This window comes from Varroa jacobsoni, unplaced genomic scaffold (genome assembly GCF_002532875.2).
Source record: "Varroa jacobsoni isolate VJ856 unplaced genomic scaffold, vjacob_1.0 scaffold_494, whole genome shotgun sequence".
Classification (NCBI taxonomy): domain Eukaryota; kingdom Metazoa; phylum Arthropoda; class Arachnida; order Mesostigmata; family Varroidae; genus Varroa; species Varroa jacobsoni.
In genome coordinates this window covers 200,348-220,138 of record NW_019213396.1, presented here as the reverse complement: position 1 = coordinate 220,138, position 19,791 = coordinate 200,348, and the positions used below count along the sequence as shown (strand labels likewise).

Sequence of the window (19,791 nt, the reverse complement as noted above, 5' to 3'; positions counted from 1 at the left end):
TCGATTTTCTCATAATTTTTTCAAGACAGTGACATCGAATAGTATTTTTCTTTCATACAACGTTTCTTTGTTTTGCTTACGCAGAATAGTAGAAGTATTTCTGTCGTTCATCGATGATTGTTCTTCGTTCATCATGCAACGATCGATGTCGTTGCAAGGTCAACAGCGCTAGCGGAAACAGCGATGCCAGCGGCGAGAATCCAACCCGCAGCATTGTATAATGCAGTATTGCATGGCGGTTCCCCGGTTCCATTTCCTAGCCGTACACAGGTCGATTCTTCTGTCCCAGCCTCCTACTGTTCCATACCGTCCCAGCACCAGTACCACTACAATCACCACCCCCTAAACCTGCACAAGTGGCAGTATTTCACCCCGAGCTTGCCACTCCCGGGTCTAAAAAGGGGTTGGAATAGAGAAGGTGCAACGTATGCGAGCACCTTGTCTCTGCCTTGCTCCCGTCGTGTCAGATCTAAGACACAGTGTTTGTGATTGCGCTGATACGCGTATAGTGCGGCTTAGTATCTACTATAATGCCGAACGGTTACGTCTGCAGAACGCGTAGCGCTGATTATTATTTCTAGCGGTCGGTGTGGCATAGAGTAAAGAAGGCATTATGGAAGGGACCTGACTGTTGCCGCGACAACCTGGCAGTCTTTTGCATCTGGGAGTGAATGTAGCACGATATCAGATATGGGTGTCGTTGCTGATATCATTGCAGGGGTCAGTGAGCGAGCAAGACGGTCCACATGAGAAATGACCAAGCCATCAAAATGACAATATAGACAATTCATTCATAGTCGTTAGTAGAGTAGTCCTCGTTGTCGTTCTATGATTAGCTGCTCTTTACTACCGATTCTGCGCTATAATTTTACTACTGGCCAGATTATGCGGATATTACATTGTAGCAGAGATGTTACTGTCGTAATATGTTTTGATCGTTCAGGTCATTGATCATAGTTGGTTTAGCGTCCTGAAAAATGAAGTGGTGACCGAGTCAGCGGAAGGAAAAAAGGCAAAGTAAGCGATTTGTAATATGTCAAGCGGATGGTTTCAATAGCTTAGATAGCACTTGCTTCATCTGATGTTCTGTCTAACGATGGTTCCGGATGTAACTTGTTTAAATGGTAGTGTCTAACCCCAGTTCCTTGTGGGGGAGCGGTAACAATGATTGTTGCCCAGCGTACGTATGCACGAGTATATCGTTTTGTGTGTATGAATGTCATAGTTTCCTTGACGGGTTGTCATCCAGTGGTTTGGCCGACGACGAAATTTCGAGCCGCTACGCGGCCTCCGCTCCGTCAGCTTCTTAGTATAAATCAACGGACAGACAGACACGCGCGCAGAGCCAGTCTACCGGATCGTAGGCTAATTGCCGCCGATACCGTTCTACCAAGGAGGAATCATTTCGTGCTACGGCGCCATTCGACTTATTGGTATTGAGTCAACAACAATAATAAGAAATCAGTATTTACAATAACGGCGGTCTCAGCGATGAATTCCGCTTCGTTTCTTCACTCGAGTCAATTCCGAACGATTCGAGACTGCAATTCTATCGAGATCTACCTCTTTGGGATTGTTCGTTACGTCTGTCTATCTCTGACGATGGCAATAGTCCACGGTGTGTATTACCGCTGCTACAACTGCTGACTTACGTTCTTGCCGTCGACATGGAGCCCAGTGAGGGCTAAGACTGATCCCATCCTCCTCTTCCTGAGTTTGGTGCTGCCTCGTCAACCTACAACCGCAGTTGCCGCCGCGGCTGTTGTTGGTGTTTGCCATGTCGGTGTAGCAGTTACTGGCCGGGTTTCTACTGCTACTTTTGCAGCTGCAGCTGATCGCTTCTCTATTCGTTTGCGGGCTCATGCGTCTACCGACGCTTTTTCTGTCTCTTTTTTCTGGAATAAGTTGTTGTCGTTACGTAGCGGAGAAACATCAACAACCAGAAAGAAGACCACGGCGAAAGCAGGAGTCTAACCGCTGCCCGCGCTGTCTATCGATAGCTCCACCAACGCCACGACGGACGACGAACCATCAACGATCAGACAGACATAGCCAGAGAAAGCGACCGGTATCTCTCAAAGTAAATAGTGCAAAAACTTACAGTACAGGCTGTTGTTATTGTCGCTGCTGTTGCTATAGCATCTCGGCCGGACCGACTAGCGCATAGGAGGCAGACCATCAACGCCATGATGATGTGTGACGACAGCAACGCCAACAACGGCTATGTAAGCAACGAACTAGACATGCAGGAGCTACGATACTAGTTGAGCACGCACGAGATTCGCGACTTGCAGTTCATCGTTCGAAGGCAAACGCGGCTTTTTTCTCGCCTTTCTCTTCTTCGTCGTTTATGTGATGACGACCGGTTCTGACTTCCAATCCTATCGTTCGTCGACCGACCGACCGGCCGACCAGGGACTGGCAGGCACCTGACCGGCGCTGGGCGCGAGCAACAGAAAGCGTCAAACCGCCCGTGGTCGGCGGTTTTCGTGTTAGTCAGGATCTTCTCCGGCGTAATCGCCGTGAAATTTTTCATACTCCTCGTCCTACCATCAAATCCACACCTAGCTGCGTTTATGCAGCGGCCGTGCGGTCACTTTTGCACTTGCTTTCCCCATCCATTTATTCGCTGCTTCCCTTGTTCATTCATCCATCTGTCCGTTTCTGCATCCCCTGTCTACCAACCACTCCGTCGGTCATCGGGTCCTCACTCATAGATATCCACGCATGTCCCCACAGAAACAGAAACATGCATTCACATACAATGCAATCAATGGAGGAGCGGCCTAACACATAACAACAAAGAGAGCGTAACACTTTCTATCGATTCGGCCTCCGTTGGCCCATCGGCCTAATGGTACTTCTCATGTTGGTCGGAAAAAAAAATGAACGAAAAAAGTTAGCTAACGAGAACAACAGCCATCGAATGACGACGTCGGCAAGAGAAGCAAAGAACCGTATTGTCTTTCAGTCCAACTCGATCACTTTGATTAGCTGTTTTATTACCATAAAAACTAGCACCACTATAACTATAAACTACAACGACGAACATCTAATACGGGTCCAATGGGTGGTGTTTTTTTGTTCTAATTGCCCGACTCATTTGCTAGTTAGTTGAGTTGTATAATGTAAAGGTGTGTTATTTTGTAAACAGTCAGCCTGTGCTCGCAAACGACTCCATAAGAAATCGTGATTATGACGAATGGAGAAAACGTGCCACACATGTTTTGACAAGCTGACAAGAATAAGCAAACAAGCAAGCGAACAGACACATTGACCTTTTGCCTGCGCCCCCTTTTTGGTAATAAGAACAACGAATAAGATTATCAATTTCTTGGCGTATGCGCTTTCATGAATGCTATATCTCAAGCTTTCAGTAGACGAGCAGCTATAGTTAAAACAATGTTGCTGCATAAGCACTGTAACAGGCTTTCAGTAAACAGATAAAAAACGTAACAGGTGAAGTTGGCCAAATGAAAACGAGCTACCGGCTATTAGTTAAGGTGTACGTGCAGCACGAGGTGCCAATGACCGTGAGCTATGTCACGAGTACAGGCTAGCAAAGACACTAAAAATGTAACGATTCGCTTTTCCATGTAGTTTCGTAGCCATAGTTGAACACAGCTCGCTGAAATTTGTCCTGGAAAAGAGCACGACACCCTATAGATAGACTTATGCACCGCTTATTTTAGAAAGGACATCATAAGCTAGGGGAGAGGCACAGCTAGGGCTCAACCACTCATATTTGTTTTTTTCTCTCACGTGTTTCCCGAAAGAAAGCTTATTCAATCCTGATCCTCAACTTCATATGCTCTCTCCAAGCCTCGATAGGAAAGAATGTCCATCTTTTAAATATAATGTGCTTGTTAATTAGGCTCATGTTTAGAACAAAGATGTTAGCTAGCTCAATGTCACGCCTGCGTACTATATGGAGCATACGAGTATATCTGTAGCATTCCTGCAACAGCAGAATTGCATTGATCTTACATTAATACATGGCGTTTCGTTTCAACTTAGTGTATAGTATAATGAGCACATGGTTAGGTTTAAATATATTTTTCTATTTGAATTAGCTGGATTTTGCAATCACTAGCTATTGTTCTTTTAAAGTTTCCCGCCTTTATCGGAACGCAAACATAGCTATGTTTGCGTTGGTTGAGGTAAAGCGCCACGCGAAAAATGTAGGGAGTAGCTGTTTTTAATGTAGCTTAGAAGCTAAGTCCAACATTGAGATTGTAGTCGACGTTCAAGTCACACCTGACTCAAAAACAGGTCAATAAATGTTCACTTCGTCTTCATTTGCGTCTTTCATTATGACAATTAACCGAGCGCATTTGTAAAGGTCACCGAGTACAAGTTACGCAGGCACGATAAAGCCAAAGAAGCTGATATAACTGCCTGTAATCGTCATAGTTCTTAACGTACATATGCTGTATGAAAAAGGTCAGAGGCTGTCTTTAGCTGGAAATGCGAGAAACTAAAACAGTCGTTTCGACATTTCTTAAGCGTTACGACAGTGCTTATTGTTTTATCGTCATGGCGGTTCAGTGCTATACGAGACGGGTAAAAATCTATAACTGACATGCTGTGAAGACATTTGCATAATCCAGCAGTAACCTGAGCGAGCTTAACCTTTGCCGAGTGAGGGATTAGGGAAAACGTACACGTATCTTCTACGTATGTATATATATATCGCTCTGCGGTGAAAATATTGGTATAAAAAAATGCTTACTTCCTGTTTTTCCTTTAAAAAGGCGTGTTATAAAGTGTAGGCAGAAGCAACTTATCTGTAATCATTAAGACGCATATTTTAGGCATACTTGCATGCCTAGGCTTACTTATGCATCGTTCTCATTAGATGACGACTATAAGGCTTTACAGACGAAGCCATGTCAGTAACGCTAGTCTAGTTTGTATAGGCTATCGGTAGAACAAATAATAGAAATGTCTTGTTCGTCTTCGGAAACAAATTTCCTGCTACGTAACTATGGCTAAATAGCATGCAGCATATTATTTTTTATAGAAACGAAAAGAGGTTTCTATTCAAAAAGAAACAAAAATTATTGTGATCCTTTCTGCATGAAAGTGCTGTAATATTTGTCATTTATGCTTAACCATTGTACAGTTAGTCAACAGGGTGATTATAAATTCATCAGCTGTGACACAACACAACGCCATTAAATCCGTGATAGTCACATGAGGCGTCGTCCCGTTCGGGTTTGCTTTTCTTCTACAAGCGAAGACGGCGCTGCTGTCACAGAATATTTGATACGTGGACACGATACGTGTACATTGCTACCGGCATTGTTTTGCTGCCGAGGGCATTCGTTTTAGCATCCCGTCGTTTACCTGTTTTTATTTTCTCTCCGGAAATCCGAAAAGCTTTATTTGATTTTAACCCCTCTTATTTCCTCCCACGTATACAAAACATACTAAATCTTCCACCTAAGTGATGCATCTTCGTATTAAATCAAAAATAACAATACGCAAGCGCCATTGGCAGTAAACAATTGCAATAGTAATAATATTACAACATCGGGACTGTTGCGCAACATCTGTTCGACCAGTTGATTAGACGATGGCATTATAACACACGAACCAACGGGACTCTAGTTTTGCTGCTGCTGTTTTCTCTATTTTGGTTTGAATCCTGAGTGGATTGTCTGCTGAGTTCCGTATACCAATTACGCAGAACTACCAAGTTTCCGATGGTCCCATGGGGTACCCTAGTTAGCTTATGCCATTAAAATTAGTTCAGGTACACCCACTCATCTCGTTAACTGTTAGGATCAGCGAACGACGCGTCGTCAGCGTCGAAGATGTTCCTATTGAACTTCCACCCGCTGACAGACCCTACCCTGAATCCGTACTGCCTTTTCGCGTTTACCATTAATGTAAATAGGTCTATCTGTAGAATACAGGAGATCATGCGTACGACGCCGGTATCACAACTGCCTCTGCGGCCAGAACCGTCTTCACTTGTCAAGCCGTACGCGCATACAAATTATATTCTACATAACACACATACCAAATAAGCCTGTAGACCTACTCCTCCTATTAGTGTCAATAGCAGCAAAACGAAAAGAAAGAAACCCAGGCAGGCCAGCCCAGACAAAACCAGAACCGATCGAAGAAGCTGTCGTCGCTTTAGAGCAGTTTCTTTATTGCATCTTTTCAATGTTCTGTGTGCCGATAACTTCTTTGAAGATCAACGGCCAAGCAGCGAGTAACTGCTCCATACAAATCAAACCATTCAGAACCGCGGACGATGTGGCTGCTGCCAGCACGGCACAGCTAGAGCAGTTGATCTGCGGTACCGAATTACCTTATTCACTTTATTTTATTTCTACCAAGTACGATCATCTAACTGCATTAACTCCGGCTTATGCAACGCAAACAACCACTGATCAATCCTCTTGTAATGCCGTTTCGATGCGTTTCCTGTTTATATGGTTATCCCTTGCTTCATCTATGGACTTGCTTCCAGACTTGGTCTAGCCGCCATCTCTGTATTTCTACCGTCAAATGTCCGTGTACTTCGATGTGCTTCTCGACTTCTTTTATTTTCTCTATCGCACATTTGCGTCGGCTGTTGGTCATGCGGTGCGGTGGTGCTATTTTCAGCATCTGGAATCTCTCAGTGGGGCTTTCGCAAGGATTTACCCACGTCGGTGATGTCCATGCCGTTCATTGGTAGCAGGGGAGAAGCCCTCTCCTTGGAACGACCTTGAAAGGCACCGTCATATCGTCTGCTAGAGTCGAATGACTCGAATTGTGCAGACAAACGAAAGCTTCCTTTTTCCTAGCATATAGAAAGACGACCATAACTTGGGGGAGGCCAGCACCATTCTGCAAACGCTTGCCTTGCTTTTCGGTTTAGCTAGAATTTACTTCTATGCCCGTGGGAAGTAGGCATCTTCGATCCTTCTTCCAGAAGGAATATTCCACGAAAGCTAGATAAAGTACTGCTCACAGCTGACATTCCTACGCTAATCTAAACTTATCGGCAGCTGCTGCTCGTTTTAGAGCAAGTTCCGAAAAATCGGTGTAATAAAGTAAAAAAAAGTGTCGTAAGGATGAACGTAAACCTGAGTGACGAAAAGAGCCCATTCTTCTTCGAGTAGGAATACCAAATAGTTTGTAGCTGATGAAAAAATGAATCAACTAAATTTTGCAGGCATCAGACTTTCTATAAAATCGCCCGTACTTATTTCTGCCTCATAATTAAAATGATTTTAACTGTGCATTTTATGCTGCGAGTTCTAAAAGTCTGAATATGCTAATACATATTGTGCTTTTGACAGAAAGTCGTTGTTCAATCAAGATTGCTTGCAGGTCATCAATTATAACCCCCCAGGGTCAACGTGATGCCTTGAAGCAGAGCGGGCTACTAGGGGGAATACGTTTGGTACGCTCTTCTGCATTAGCATCAAAACGTTTATAAGTTCCATTTTTCAATCGGGGAACTAGACTATTGACTTGATTTGAATATCTGTTCATGTATGATTATCTTCAGCCAAATCGTTTTGAATAACTGACAGCTGGATATCTTCAACGAAAAAAAAAAACAGTTGCAATTTAGAGACATCTAGCTTGTCATACAGTTGATATTTTTGACATAAACGTTCGTACTAAGAAACATATGTTCCTTTCGTGGCACCGGTTTCAATGAGTATGAATAGACTAGATCTCAATAAAGATTAAATAGAAAGGCCAGAGTATTGCATCTAGGACATCTATCGTCATTGCTTCAAAGAAGCATTTACTTGACAATAAAGACGTTAGAGAACATACGACCTTTACACGCTCTAATACATTACAACGTAGCGTATATCGAAATCTTCGTTCGTACGAACGAGAAGAAATTGACTGACCACTCTAGAGGCACATATAAAATGACAGGTAAAAAGACTGGCATGATTATAACGTTGCCCTGTCGTTCCACCTGCAAAGTCCTGCCCTCGTCCAAACTATGAGTAAGCTTATACGCGGGTCGTCTTGCATTGCGCGGTTACTGCTTGCGCCAGCTGTCAAGCTAACGTAAGTTTTTGATAACGAGATTGGTTCACTGAAAAGGCACCTTTCACTTGTCGTTGCTGCGGTTTGCCACTGTCGCTACCGTCGTCATCAAACTCGTAAGGGAGTTGATGTTACTAACTGGGTGTCGCAGGCGCAAAGAAGCAACGTGGCTAGCATTCAGATAGATCGCATTTGTTTCATAAAGGTGCCTTCAGAAGAGAACAGTTGAACAAGATACAGTTGGAGCTGTTGCCTTATCGTTTGCCCATACAGCCGCAATAAAGTGGCGCAATATTTGTTACGGCATGTAATTAGAATGCAGTAATTCTTAAAAGGAAATAAAGGAATGGCTGACGACCAGCGAACATGGGTCGCCACACGGTTCGTTGCCCCATTGCCGATCCAAACAATACTACCACTGTCGCCATTTAATAATTAAGGAGTGGAGAAAAAGAACGGGGGAACAAGACCAGGAACCATTCATAGGTATAGAAAATACCGTTTGTCCCTATCTATTGTTTGCTCTTAGCATTTATCCGCCCGAACCGACGTTCCTACCCATCCAGCACAGTAAGGGCTCCGTATTGTCCCATAAACATGAGAGAAAAGTGCCGATGTTAATCTAAAGCTTGAATCTGACTTGTTCTAGTCTAAACAATCGGCTACAGAACTTTACGTTCTTAGGATAGAAATAGATAAGATGCCTTATACAACGTACTCTAAAAGATACTTAAATTTCGATACGGCTACAACTTGCCACGCCAGTCTTACTTGGTGATAATGTATAGTATGAAAAATTAGTGTGCGCGCTACTTGTCAATAAAAAATCTTTGTATTTGTAACGAAAAAGAGCTACTCCCAAATGAATCGACGTCAGATTTTACGGTAATAAACGATGGATCTGATTAGGGATGCACCGTTTAATAGGCGTGATCTTTGCGTTTTCACTTGCGGTATTATTTATTCTGGCATGCGCTGCTGATCGCGTTGTGATGGACTATTTTACCACTGAAATGTGGACTTTAGCTGATTATCGGCAGCAGCCAGCCGCGCCGTAATCGCTTTGCTTGTTATTTTTTTCATCAGTGATGACTTGCACGCTATTAGCACCTATCCGCTGTACGATTGTCTACGTATGCATGTTCGGCAATTGCTTTAGGCAGAAATTTTGTGACCATTGATATAACCAGGCAAACCTATATTGCTGCGAGCGATCTTCGGTTCATTCAATTTTGCCTAAAATGATTAAGCTAAAGGATGTGTATATATATAATGGCATTTGTAGCGATCTGGCCATGTCGAATTGTTTGCATATCAGATTCGTATAATAATTACATTTAAATTAAAACAAAATTTAACGAGAGAGATCATAGTCATTCAAGGTCAGATGTTATCCAATGATCCTGACAGCAAGGCATGCCCCGCCAAAATGAACTAACCGAAATAAAGCAGTTATCTTCTTTATGGAATATAGATACGAATAAACGCAACACCCATCGATTGGTGCCGGTGGCGCGTCGCCAGAGAAAGCAATGGACAAACACTAGGTTCGGGCTAGTTGCTGTTGTGTCTGCTTTTTTCTGTTGTTTTCCTGGAGGCATACGGCGCTGTGGTCAGAAGAGATGGGCAGACAAGGTCACGAACGGAGAGGAATGTTGTAGAGTGAGTGTCCATCCTCCCCTCTTTCACAAGCCAAATTAGCCGAAGTTCACTTGTTCGGGGGGAGGGGGGGATCGGGAAGGAGTGTTGGAGACTGTGGCTTCCGGTTTCCTGCGACAAACCACGGTGACGGTAGTAATGATCTGGTCCGCTCTGCTTGAAACGGAGCCTTCTTAGATAGTAGCTGATCTAAGCGCTAGCTTTGGCTTGGTTCAGTTCTGATCTTAGTTCGCTATACAGTCTAGCTTAATCTCTAGCTACCCGCTGTGCTGCTCGTATTTGATAAGGTTGTCGGCTTCACACGTCTTCAAGCCGGGCGCCCGGCTTTATTAAACTCCGTCCTATCTGCCTTCTCCCCTAATGCTCCGTGCATAAAACCTCGTGCGGCTCTTGTTGTCCTCTGGTGTATGGGCAACGTGTTGAACGGATGAAGAAGAAAGATGGCCGACAGAAGTAGCAATACTCCATTTGACTACGTCGCTGACCAGCTGTTCGGCCAATCATACAGTTTGGCAAGGTCAAGGTATATAAAGATCTGTGCCGTCGCTTGACTTTGCTTTGTTGAGCTCTTGCTGCGCAGCGGATTTCCGTGTGTCAGGGATGAGACGAGGGTTAGGTATACTGACACTATCATAATAAGGTTAGGTCATGAGATCTATTTAGATCACAAATGGTGTTGAACTAGTCATAGTAAAAGAGAATCGTTTGCCCTTCTTTTTTAGAATTTACGCGATGGGCAAAAAGTGCCCATTGCCCGATAATGATATTGAACGTATCAATGCTTTTATATATTCTTAATATATTATATATAATAACGCCGCATTGAATGAAAATTGCTAGACGACATGTCTGTGGTGTGCGTATCACCCGATATTTAATAACATTGGTATCCAAGAAAGGGGAAATCGCTATCCCCTGCCGATGATGTTACCTTTTTGTTATTTACTCCTAGTAAAATCAACCGGTGAAATAAAACACATTCATGCAGACAGAGAACGGCCAAGTATAGATTTTCTGATCAAGGTATATCTTCGCATTCACGTCTTCAGATAAACATATTAACAGTACGTACTAAGACATTTGAGAAATATAAGCATGACTTGCTAAAGCGTGAACACAAGTAGATATTGTGGCCAACATACGTAAATGTAAATACTGCTTAGTCTGTACCCCTAAATTTATGATCTCCTGAAAATGTAGTATAACGGTATGTGAAGAACTGGTATCACTCGGATAACTCGAAATCAAGTTTAAATTAACAAAGCTCTTACAATGCTTGCGGGTGGGTAGTACATTTATTAGCTCGCGCGAATCCAATCACTTTTAATTAAACGCTTCTGTTAGAGTATGATATCCTGCTATTTCCTTTTCAGCTTATCCGTTTGCCTGTATAGCCACAGTTAGCGTGAAATTAACGGGAAATTAACGAGCTGACCAACAAACACAAACATGACGACATAAAGTGTGCCCTAAATCTTTTGGTCTACATCTGCCTAGCATATAACCTGGCAACAGCACACTGAGGCCGAGTACACGTGTCCGCATCGGTCTCCTGGTGGTGTTTTTACCATTTATCTTTATGCTATATCTTGGTGCTGCCACACACCGACAAACCTAAATGTAGGACCCAGTAGTAGACGCTTGGAGAGTTATTCCGTCACTATGGTATTGGTTCACTGCTAAATCGTGCAGATGTACTACCCCCTCTTCTTTTCTTCCAACTAACTTTAATTAAAGGACCCCTCTTGATCTCTGGTGAAGAGAACTTTTGCTACGCTGTTAATACCGCTAGCTAGTCTCAATTCACGCTACAGCCTAGCTAATTTTCTCGTTTCCTTTCTTGCCCTCCGACCTGGCTGTAATTTTCCGTCAGATTTATATGAATAAATAAACAACAACAGTAGCAACAACCGCTTTCGAGAAGAGATGCATTTACATGTAGTGTAAGCTCAGGCGCTCAGGTTGATTAGCGCACTGAATTTGACAGTGTGGCAGCTAGCAGTTGGCGAACGATCGGACGTGGGCAAAAGGGTGGAAGCGTTCCAGGTCCCGTAGTTTTGTTACCACTATATAGGGATGACCCAGATTCTCATTGCTCGTCGGTATGCTGTTGGGTTGACTTGACGCAGCTGAAACGCGCCTCCGTCGTCGCTCTGCGTGTTAAGTGCAACCAAGCAAGCTGCGGTGAAGTGAAACTTCCAGAGGGCAAAAAATTCTGCGAAATACGTGGCGTTCGGCTTAGTCGAAAGAACAATGGAGCAACTTGGTCACTCAAACGCGTAGGAGAGATCAGGTAGACAAACGCGTAGGACTCAAATATGAAGGTGACGGCACGCTATGTTAGAAAAAGCATCGATTCCTATTTCTGCCGTAGGTAGAACTGATAGTAACTGCTGTTCTGCCAGAACAGGAAGTGTCATGTGTGTATGTTTTGTTTATCGGTTGTATTTCGCTACTCGTCGTTTGAAGCGCTATTTTTTGCGGGGTTGGGCACGCTTCCTGATACATTGTCTTGTCACTGTTTCTGATTCCACTACTCCGGGCTTATTCCACTCATCGCCTGACTGTCGCCAGTAGTTTTAGTAGGGTACTGTTAAACCCCCACGTCCTTGTCGTGATAAGGAAACAATGTTCAGCTTTTGTTTTTGATGTTGTTGAGCTTTGTTGGTTTTTTGCCATGACTCCAATAAGCATGATGATTTTGTCGCGATGTGGTTGCTGTCATTGCATCAATTCGTGCCATGTAAGGCTGTTATTATGCCTCGGACTCACCCTGCGTTTGTTTTTGCGCAGAAAGCAATCACAGACTTTCCGAACTCTTTTTGGTAGCGCCAGTAGAAGACGTACTTGCTTCTTGCAATGAACAATTTATCTATAGATATAATAGATTAGGCAGCTCATTATCAAAGCTCGGATCTCCATCTCTAGTTGCATGCGCTTGCGTGCCCTTATCTTTTCCTACCACCTGGTAAGTGGGTTTGGCCAGATCAAACGACCGAAGTGGGCTGAACTTCACTGGGCTGCACAGGTAGCAAACTAAGCTGATCCGTGTTTGCCGTCTACGAACAAAAATGATCGTAATGTTATACCCGTAGCCAGTCTGTACAGCGCTCGCACACCTACACAAGCAGACATATATAGGAAAAACGAGTGCCAAACGTTAACAGTAATACCTATCCATAACATTTAAAACCGAATCGCAGCATTAGCAGTACCAAGTTAAATGATTGTTAAAGTTCTGGTGCCTAAGACACCATCGAGCTTCTCTTGGTTGGATTGTTCGTTCCAACGTGTCACGTGCAGGCTATCGCGTTCCACAGCAGCAAACGCTGCCGGCGTAAAATCCGCAGCACCAACGTGAGCACTTAGCCCTTGAAACGTTCTCTGGGTCTGCAACGGGATGTCGGCAACAGTTGCCCACTTTGTTTCTTGAACAATTGCCATGCTCGCCAAACACATTACAGCTACGATGACTTTTTTTTAGTGCGTCGAATGCGCACCCCCACCCCACTCCCGCTTGCTTCGCCTGTCTTTTCTTTCTTTTGCCGCTGCTGCTGCCGCGAAGGAGCCCCCGCCTTATCCTGATATTGCCGCCATTTGGTTTGCTGGGGACCACGAGCAAAACCGTATAAATGTTCATATGTACGTACATGGACGAACGCTCACGAGGGCAATATCTATAAGCTGTAAACTTTTGACAACATGAAATCATCGTGATCAAGCACATAACGAAGTTAACCAGGGTTGTGCATACATAGGTAGATCTTCATAAGTTTAATCAGGAATTGATGAATCACAAATTCCCAGTCATCGATTTTGCGTGTATATATATATATATATATATATATATATATAGTTTTGTGATGGCCTCTATCGTAACGACGACAGCTTGGTAACTTAGAAATTATTAAAACAGTATAGTAATAAAAGTTTATGCCCTAAACCTTCGTTTATGCGTCTAAATTTGGAGTAGGTTCAACTGTCCGCTCCGCTACGGCTTCTGCTTGCGAGTGTCATGAATTAAATTATTTATTGTTTTATTATCTCTGGTTTTTACCAGCTGGAACCTATATATTACTTTTTTTTTTTATTTCGAGAAATTAATGTGTAATTTCTGTTTGCGAACCAAGCAAACGTACCGGCAACATAAGTCTTCAGCCAGCGTTTTCTGACTGTAATATTTCCTAAAATCACTATATTCTATATCTGTTGCGGTCTTAAGAGAGGCGTTTGTCGTCATACTAGTTCAGCTAATCCACTGTTATTAATTAATAATTTCTCAGTTATAAGTATTTCGGACTGTAGTGAGTTCACTCTGTGGTCATATTTAAAAATCTGTTTGTATTCTGACGCCGCCACTGCCAGCCAATATCTGCCACCAACCACTGAAGTTGTCTTCCTTCAATTGAGTTCCGATGACCATTGTAGCTGTTGTTACTGCTTAAACTGTAGCTAACTCTTACTACGTTCACTCCAATAGGCGCAATGCTGCGATACATATGCAACATATCTATTGTGTTACGCCATGTGAGAGCGAACTATTTTCAGTAGATCCGAGTGCGACGTTCTTCAGTCGCTCATGCCTTTTCTAACAGACCAACGATAGCTTTGGTAACAATAGCAACAACAGAAATAGCATAAGAGTGCTGATTAATCGAAATGATCTAGCAATTGTTACTGCTGAAGAACTCAGAACTTACGCCAACACTAACAATAGCTGCCATACAAATAGCGTTCCCGATCCATCACTTGATTTCTTGGATGCAATCCCACTTATACAAAATAGGGTTCATCGAGAAAGCTACATTCAAGAACTATCGGAAATCAAAGGATACACTTACCTTTATTAGCGGCTGTAAAAGTTACAAAGCAGCCCGAAGTAGAACAATCGGTCCATAATAGCTTGAATCCGTTGCCATAGGGGGCTATAAGGTCCTGTTCAATGGTAAATGTGTCTCAATACGACACTGAACGATAATGTCCTCTATCTGTTACCATCATATGGCGCAATTATAGATACATTACAAACAAATCTGATTAATTTTCTCGCCAGTCGACAATGACTGTAACCAAAGTCGAACGCGGCGATTATCAATATTGATAATTCCTTTACGGCCGTTATATATGTCTATTAATCCAGGGAAGCCAGAAAAAGCCGTCGCGGAATCATATGCTGGGCTTGAAAGTGAGGTTGACATAAAATGTTTACGATGTGCATTTGCAGCCCGTTCTCTCATTTATCCTCTGCAGCTGAATCTGCCTCAGCTGTCAGCTGAAGTCTGGTTACGCAACATTCTAGCGCCTTCAGAGGCTAAGGCGGAGTTCGTTAGCGAAGTGCGAGTTCATCCCATTCAGAAAAGATATATTAAGATTGAGCTTGTTAGTTATATATAATATATGCGACGCAAAGTTGCTCAGCTAACTTCGTGTAAGTAAAGGTATCCTCGATTGACATTAGTCTGACCCTCAGAGTCTAAATCCCGAAAGGGCTCTGGTTGACCGATCACGAATAGGACAACACTATTAGCAATGATAGAGTGCGGTTTACGACCTGAGAGGTTTACATTATTATTGACACGCTACCTGTAGGCATGTAGTCACGGTGACTTTAAATCATTACAAATTCTATTCTGTTTTATTCAAACGGTTACACAATACATACATATATCCGTATGCCTGTAGTCGATATAAACATTATTATATTAATAGTAAAGCAGCAAAATGACGTGTTAAGAATTTAAGGTTATTTCTTTATCGCTATGGCCCGTCGCGTCCACGTGGGTTGTCTTTGCGTTCCGGCTCAATGAAAATGAATGAAGGAAGTATCTTGTCTGTATCCTGCGACCATCCATTGACAACATTAGCTACTAGAGCGTTATTACTTTGCAGGGCATGGCGCAACATCATATAGCATCGCTATAAAGATCGTTCCTACAACGAGCAGTTTACTATAGATGGCTGCGCATCCCCTCCGCCTCAAAGCAACATCAGGCACTAACGTACTGCCCAAAAATAAAGCTAATAATGATCATAAACAGCACGCGTTTACTCTGTCTGCTCATAACGCCACACAAACAGATGCGTATGGTACACCCAAAGACGACGGACGGACGCCTTGTCTGTTCGCCTGAGTGGCTGACCAAACGGCAGGCAACATTAATAGCATTCTAGAAATGGCGTCCGCCGAGATGATATGGCTGTCGATGTAACGAGTGACCACGGGACGACTATGTAACACTTGCAGAGGCAGACATTGTGGAGGCCGAGAAGAACGGCCGTAGTTGATCGTAGGATTGGAGGGAGACGCTTGCACAAACTAAATGCGCACACTTCTGCCGCTGGCCAGTAACAACGTTGCATTGAACGGTGTTGTTTCAACGATGACGCTTGTTGTTATCGCCGTTGACGTCTGCTTGCTTGAGGAATCCTCTAGCAAGAGCGTGCGATGTGCTTGAAGCAAAGAGTAGTAAAAGTAAAAAATCGTTACTAATGGATCTTTACCCTTGACAAACGCTGCCTGGCAAGCGACTACCTCACTAGCAGCGTAAGCAACACCCGGGACACGACACCAGCGGACAACGGCAACAGCAACGACAACAAAGAGCATGGACATCTAAAGCTGCCCGAAGACGTTGCCATTACGATTCTACAGACAGTAATAACAGCTGTGATGTGTTTTTCTGCTGCTGCTGTTGTTGTTATTTTTTAGAGAGGCCTTAGGGTTAACCGTGCTTTGTTGTTACAACTAGATATCTCGCAGTTAAGGCTAAATAACTATGATATTTTTTCCCAACATATACTAGGTTTAGATATTATATTGCAGACGATAAACGTTGAACCAAGTCTCATGTATGGCGACCGTACGCTCCAGGGGGGTTTTTTGTTGGTTGAAGTCCTGCGAATTGCACGTAGCATACACCGTACCTCGAGTCGATTCAGAAGGGACCACTTTTTTACTCGGTTTACGCCTATTTTCAGTATTTATGTTGTTATTTTATGCCACGCTACATCTGGAATGCCAGTTTTAGCCGACCGAGCCCATGGGCTCTAAATTCATTTTTCCTGGAAAAGCCTCCTCGATTGCAGTAATGCTTCCTCATCCTTCGGGCTTCAGTGTTTAGTTATCTCTTCACTGGTTTTCACTCGTCGTTCTTGAAACGTTTCACGTACCGGCTCCGTTTTTGCCCTCAAAAAAATACTATATATAGGGCCAGTATAAAACGAGGCGGACATGTTGCACTAATTCGGACAAAACAGATGAATAGGAATAACTTCGAATAAATAAGCAAAAAAAAGATGAACAAGAAAATAAGAATAATTAAGCTTCTTTCCGTTATAAGCAAATTGTGATAGAGTTTCTGTGACGTACACAACCTCCTGCATAACAAAGGGGTTGTCATCAGCCGAAAAGAGGTTTGTGCTGATTTTTCTGTTATTGGAGCGCATCTGTAGTGAGAAAAGAGCGCTCTCGAGCGTGCTGTCTATGGTGACTACGACTAACCATCGACGCGTGTGTTTGTGCGTTGAAGCTGACCCCCATCGCGCCCAAATCTATCAGATAGATCAGGGTGTTTAAACTAATGTTCCCACGGCATGTGGCTTCCGCACCATGTAGCGAAGAGCCATGTAATAGCGCACATGTACCTGTATTTTATGATAGAGTGATTCGATTTGATAAAAATGCTATTTGTTATGTCGTGCGCAAAGACAAATTTTAGTGGAGCTGTTGTTGCTTTTCTGTGTTGAAAAATAGTGCTGGCGTTACATTTCCGCAAATGCGAAAGCAGGCCTCCGACAAGAGGTATGTACCGCTTGCAGGTGATTGTTTTCCATGAAAAAGATTCGCTAAGAAAAATGTAAAAATTACGTTCGCTTTTACTGATAATAACAATCCATTAATACAAGTACGTTTTGTAAATCTGTCGGTTAACTGGCATCTTGGCCAAAGATACCTCTAATCTAACAGACTCTAAAATTTCCCCTAAATCAAGATTTCGACCGTTCACGTGTTGATATTTGTTTAATTGTCTGACAGAGAGGTAATGGGTTAGTTCTATTGATAAGCCTACAAGAACTATGCAAATTACGACGTGGATTTATGCGTGCTGTTACGGGTTGGAGTCGACTCATATATGATCTTCACGTCTAGCTTAGTTGATGTATATACTCATATGTGCTTTAATTGCCCAGTTTACGTAAATAACATTACGCCGAACTGAAGATGCGTATACGTTCTTTTGCTTCATTTGGAAAGTGTTTTCATGTATTTGAAAAGTATGATACACTCTTGTTTTCAACAAGACCCTTCGACACAAGCGTCGCACAGAATGCGGTTTCTTCTACAACACGACAATGACAACTTGAAAAACAAATATAAGTGACAGCTGCGGAAGAATCATTAATACGCGATGTTACAAGCATATAAAAAAATGGGATTCTCTTTCGGCTCTAGCCAAAATGGCCGCAACGTTGAATGTGGGCATGGGTGACAACAGGTCATCTGTGTCCATCCCATAACGAACAATGAAAATTTTTGTCAGAGCTTCTGGTGTATTTTTTTTCTAGTGCGCAAAACATAGCAGCCCGACGTGATATCTTAAGAAACTTTGTTCTACTGGCAGTACCACGGACTTAACGCAAGATTGTTTGTTCAGTTAACTACCGTAGCCTTCACTTGCGGTCATCAATCTGGGTCCGGTTATGGGCTGAATCAACGCTATTCGGAACAGCTTTATCTGATTAACGAAATATATGTAAGTTTGCAATACTGTGCCGTCCGAGGCAACGACAAAACACATTCACGCAAGGACGAAATTCAGTATAACAGTAAATAGATCCTACCGTTCTAAAGGATACTCGCGATCTATGCGTCGCATACGTACCAGAATTTTATAGTTTAGATAGCTATTCCTAGCCATTACGACTTCCCAAAGATCAGCATGCGTCCGACTTAAGCAACTGTTAGCTCGCATTGCTTTTAAATTATGCAAATTGAAGATCAGTTTAATTAACGAGCTCATCGTTGAGAAAAAAAAAAAAAAAACTTTGTACAGCCTTACCTTTGAAGCAGCATGTTTCGGTATTAAGCACTATGTGTATTCACGTAAATAAACAGAGTGCCCGAAATAAATTCGATAAATTCGCAGATAAATGCCTTACAATATTCAATGGTCATACTAAAAATGTTCTAAATAGATTTTAAGAAGCACTCGTTAACTGCTCAAGCGCAGATTGGATTCGGGAACAGTGTCAAAAATATATTCAATCAGAATAGCTACCAAGGGTAAGTTTTACGGTGAAGAACTGTGTACGATATATATCTTACACAATCATCTCATCATTGACCAATTCGAGCAGGATCTCGTTTCCTTGTAAGATCCGTATCGATTGTTGCTCCTATGCGATAGATAATGACTTTCTGTTGATAGTCATTGATCATTGGTTGTTTGATTTGGGTTTACGTTTCAGTGCTGACGCTTTTGTACTGGCACGCTTCTGCTGCTGGGGCCAGCCAAGTGACGTCTGGAGGAACCTACTGTTATTGTTCGTCAACTGGATGTCCATTGAGTGCTGGTAGCGTTTTCCAGCGCTAACTGCTTGGTCTTGTCACGCTTTGCTCATAGCTTCTGGCTGTGGTCTAGATCCCCGTCTGAGTAGCGTGGATGGGTAGTAGACCGGTGGTTCTCAACTCGATTTTTGTGCGATTATGTTCTCGCTAGTCTATTTCTGTCTGAGAAGAAGTGTAGAACGATTACGGTAAATTGACTTAATACGAAGTAGATGAAATCTCGATACGAAGAAACCGTCTCTTCTACGATTGATTGTTCTTAGAAGATCGTGTCCCTAGACAGCTCGATTTTACAGTCCAGTAGCAGCATTACGTCTAACTAAAGATTCCTGTTACGTCTTAGGCAGACGTTGGTAGGAAAGGAGATTGTTGATCCTCAGATGTGCTGTCTGCTTAGTAGTCTCGCTCATGTATTTTTGTCCCTTTCTGCCATTGATTATACTTATACTGCCCAGTTCGTAATTAGCTTGGATTTCCCCACAGAGTAGAAATGCATAGAAAAAAAATAATCCAACGGTGCTAGCTGAGGTGAGAACGATTACAGT

At 42.9% G+C, this 19,791-nt stretch overlaps 1 protein-coding gene across 13 annotated transcripts in view; it reads left to right on the top strand.

Moving 5' to 3' along the window:
- The window catches only part of LOC111260931 (uncharacterized), a 173,582-nt gene that overhangs the window by 2,045 nt on the left and 151,746 nt on the right, over window positions 1-19,791 (top strand). The gene's annotated exons all lie outside the window — the stretch shown is intronic.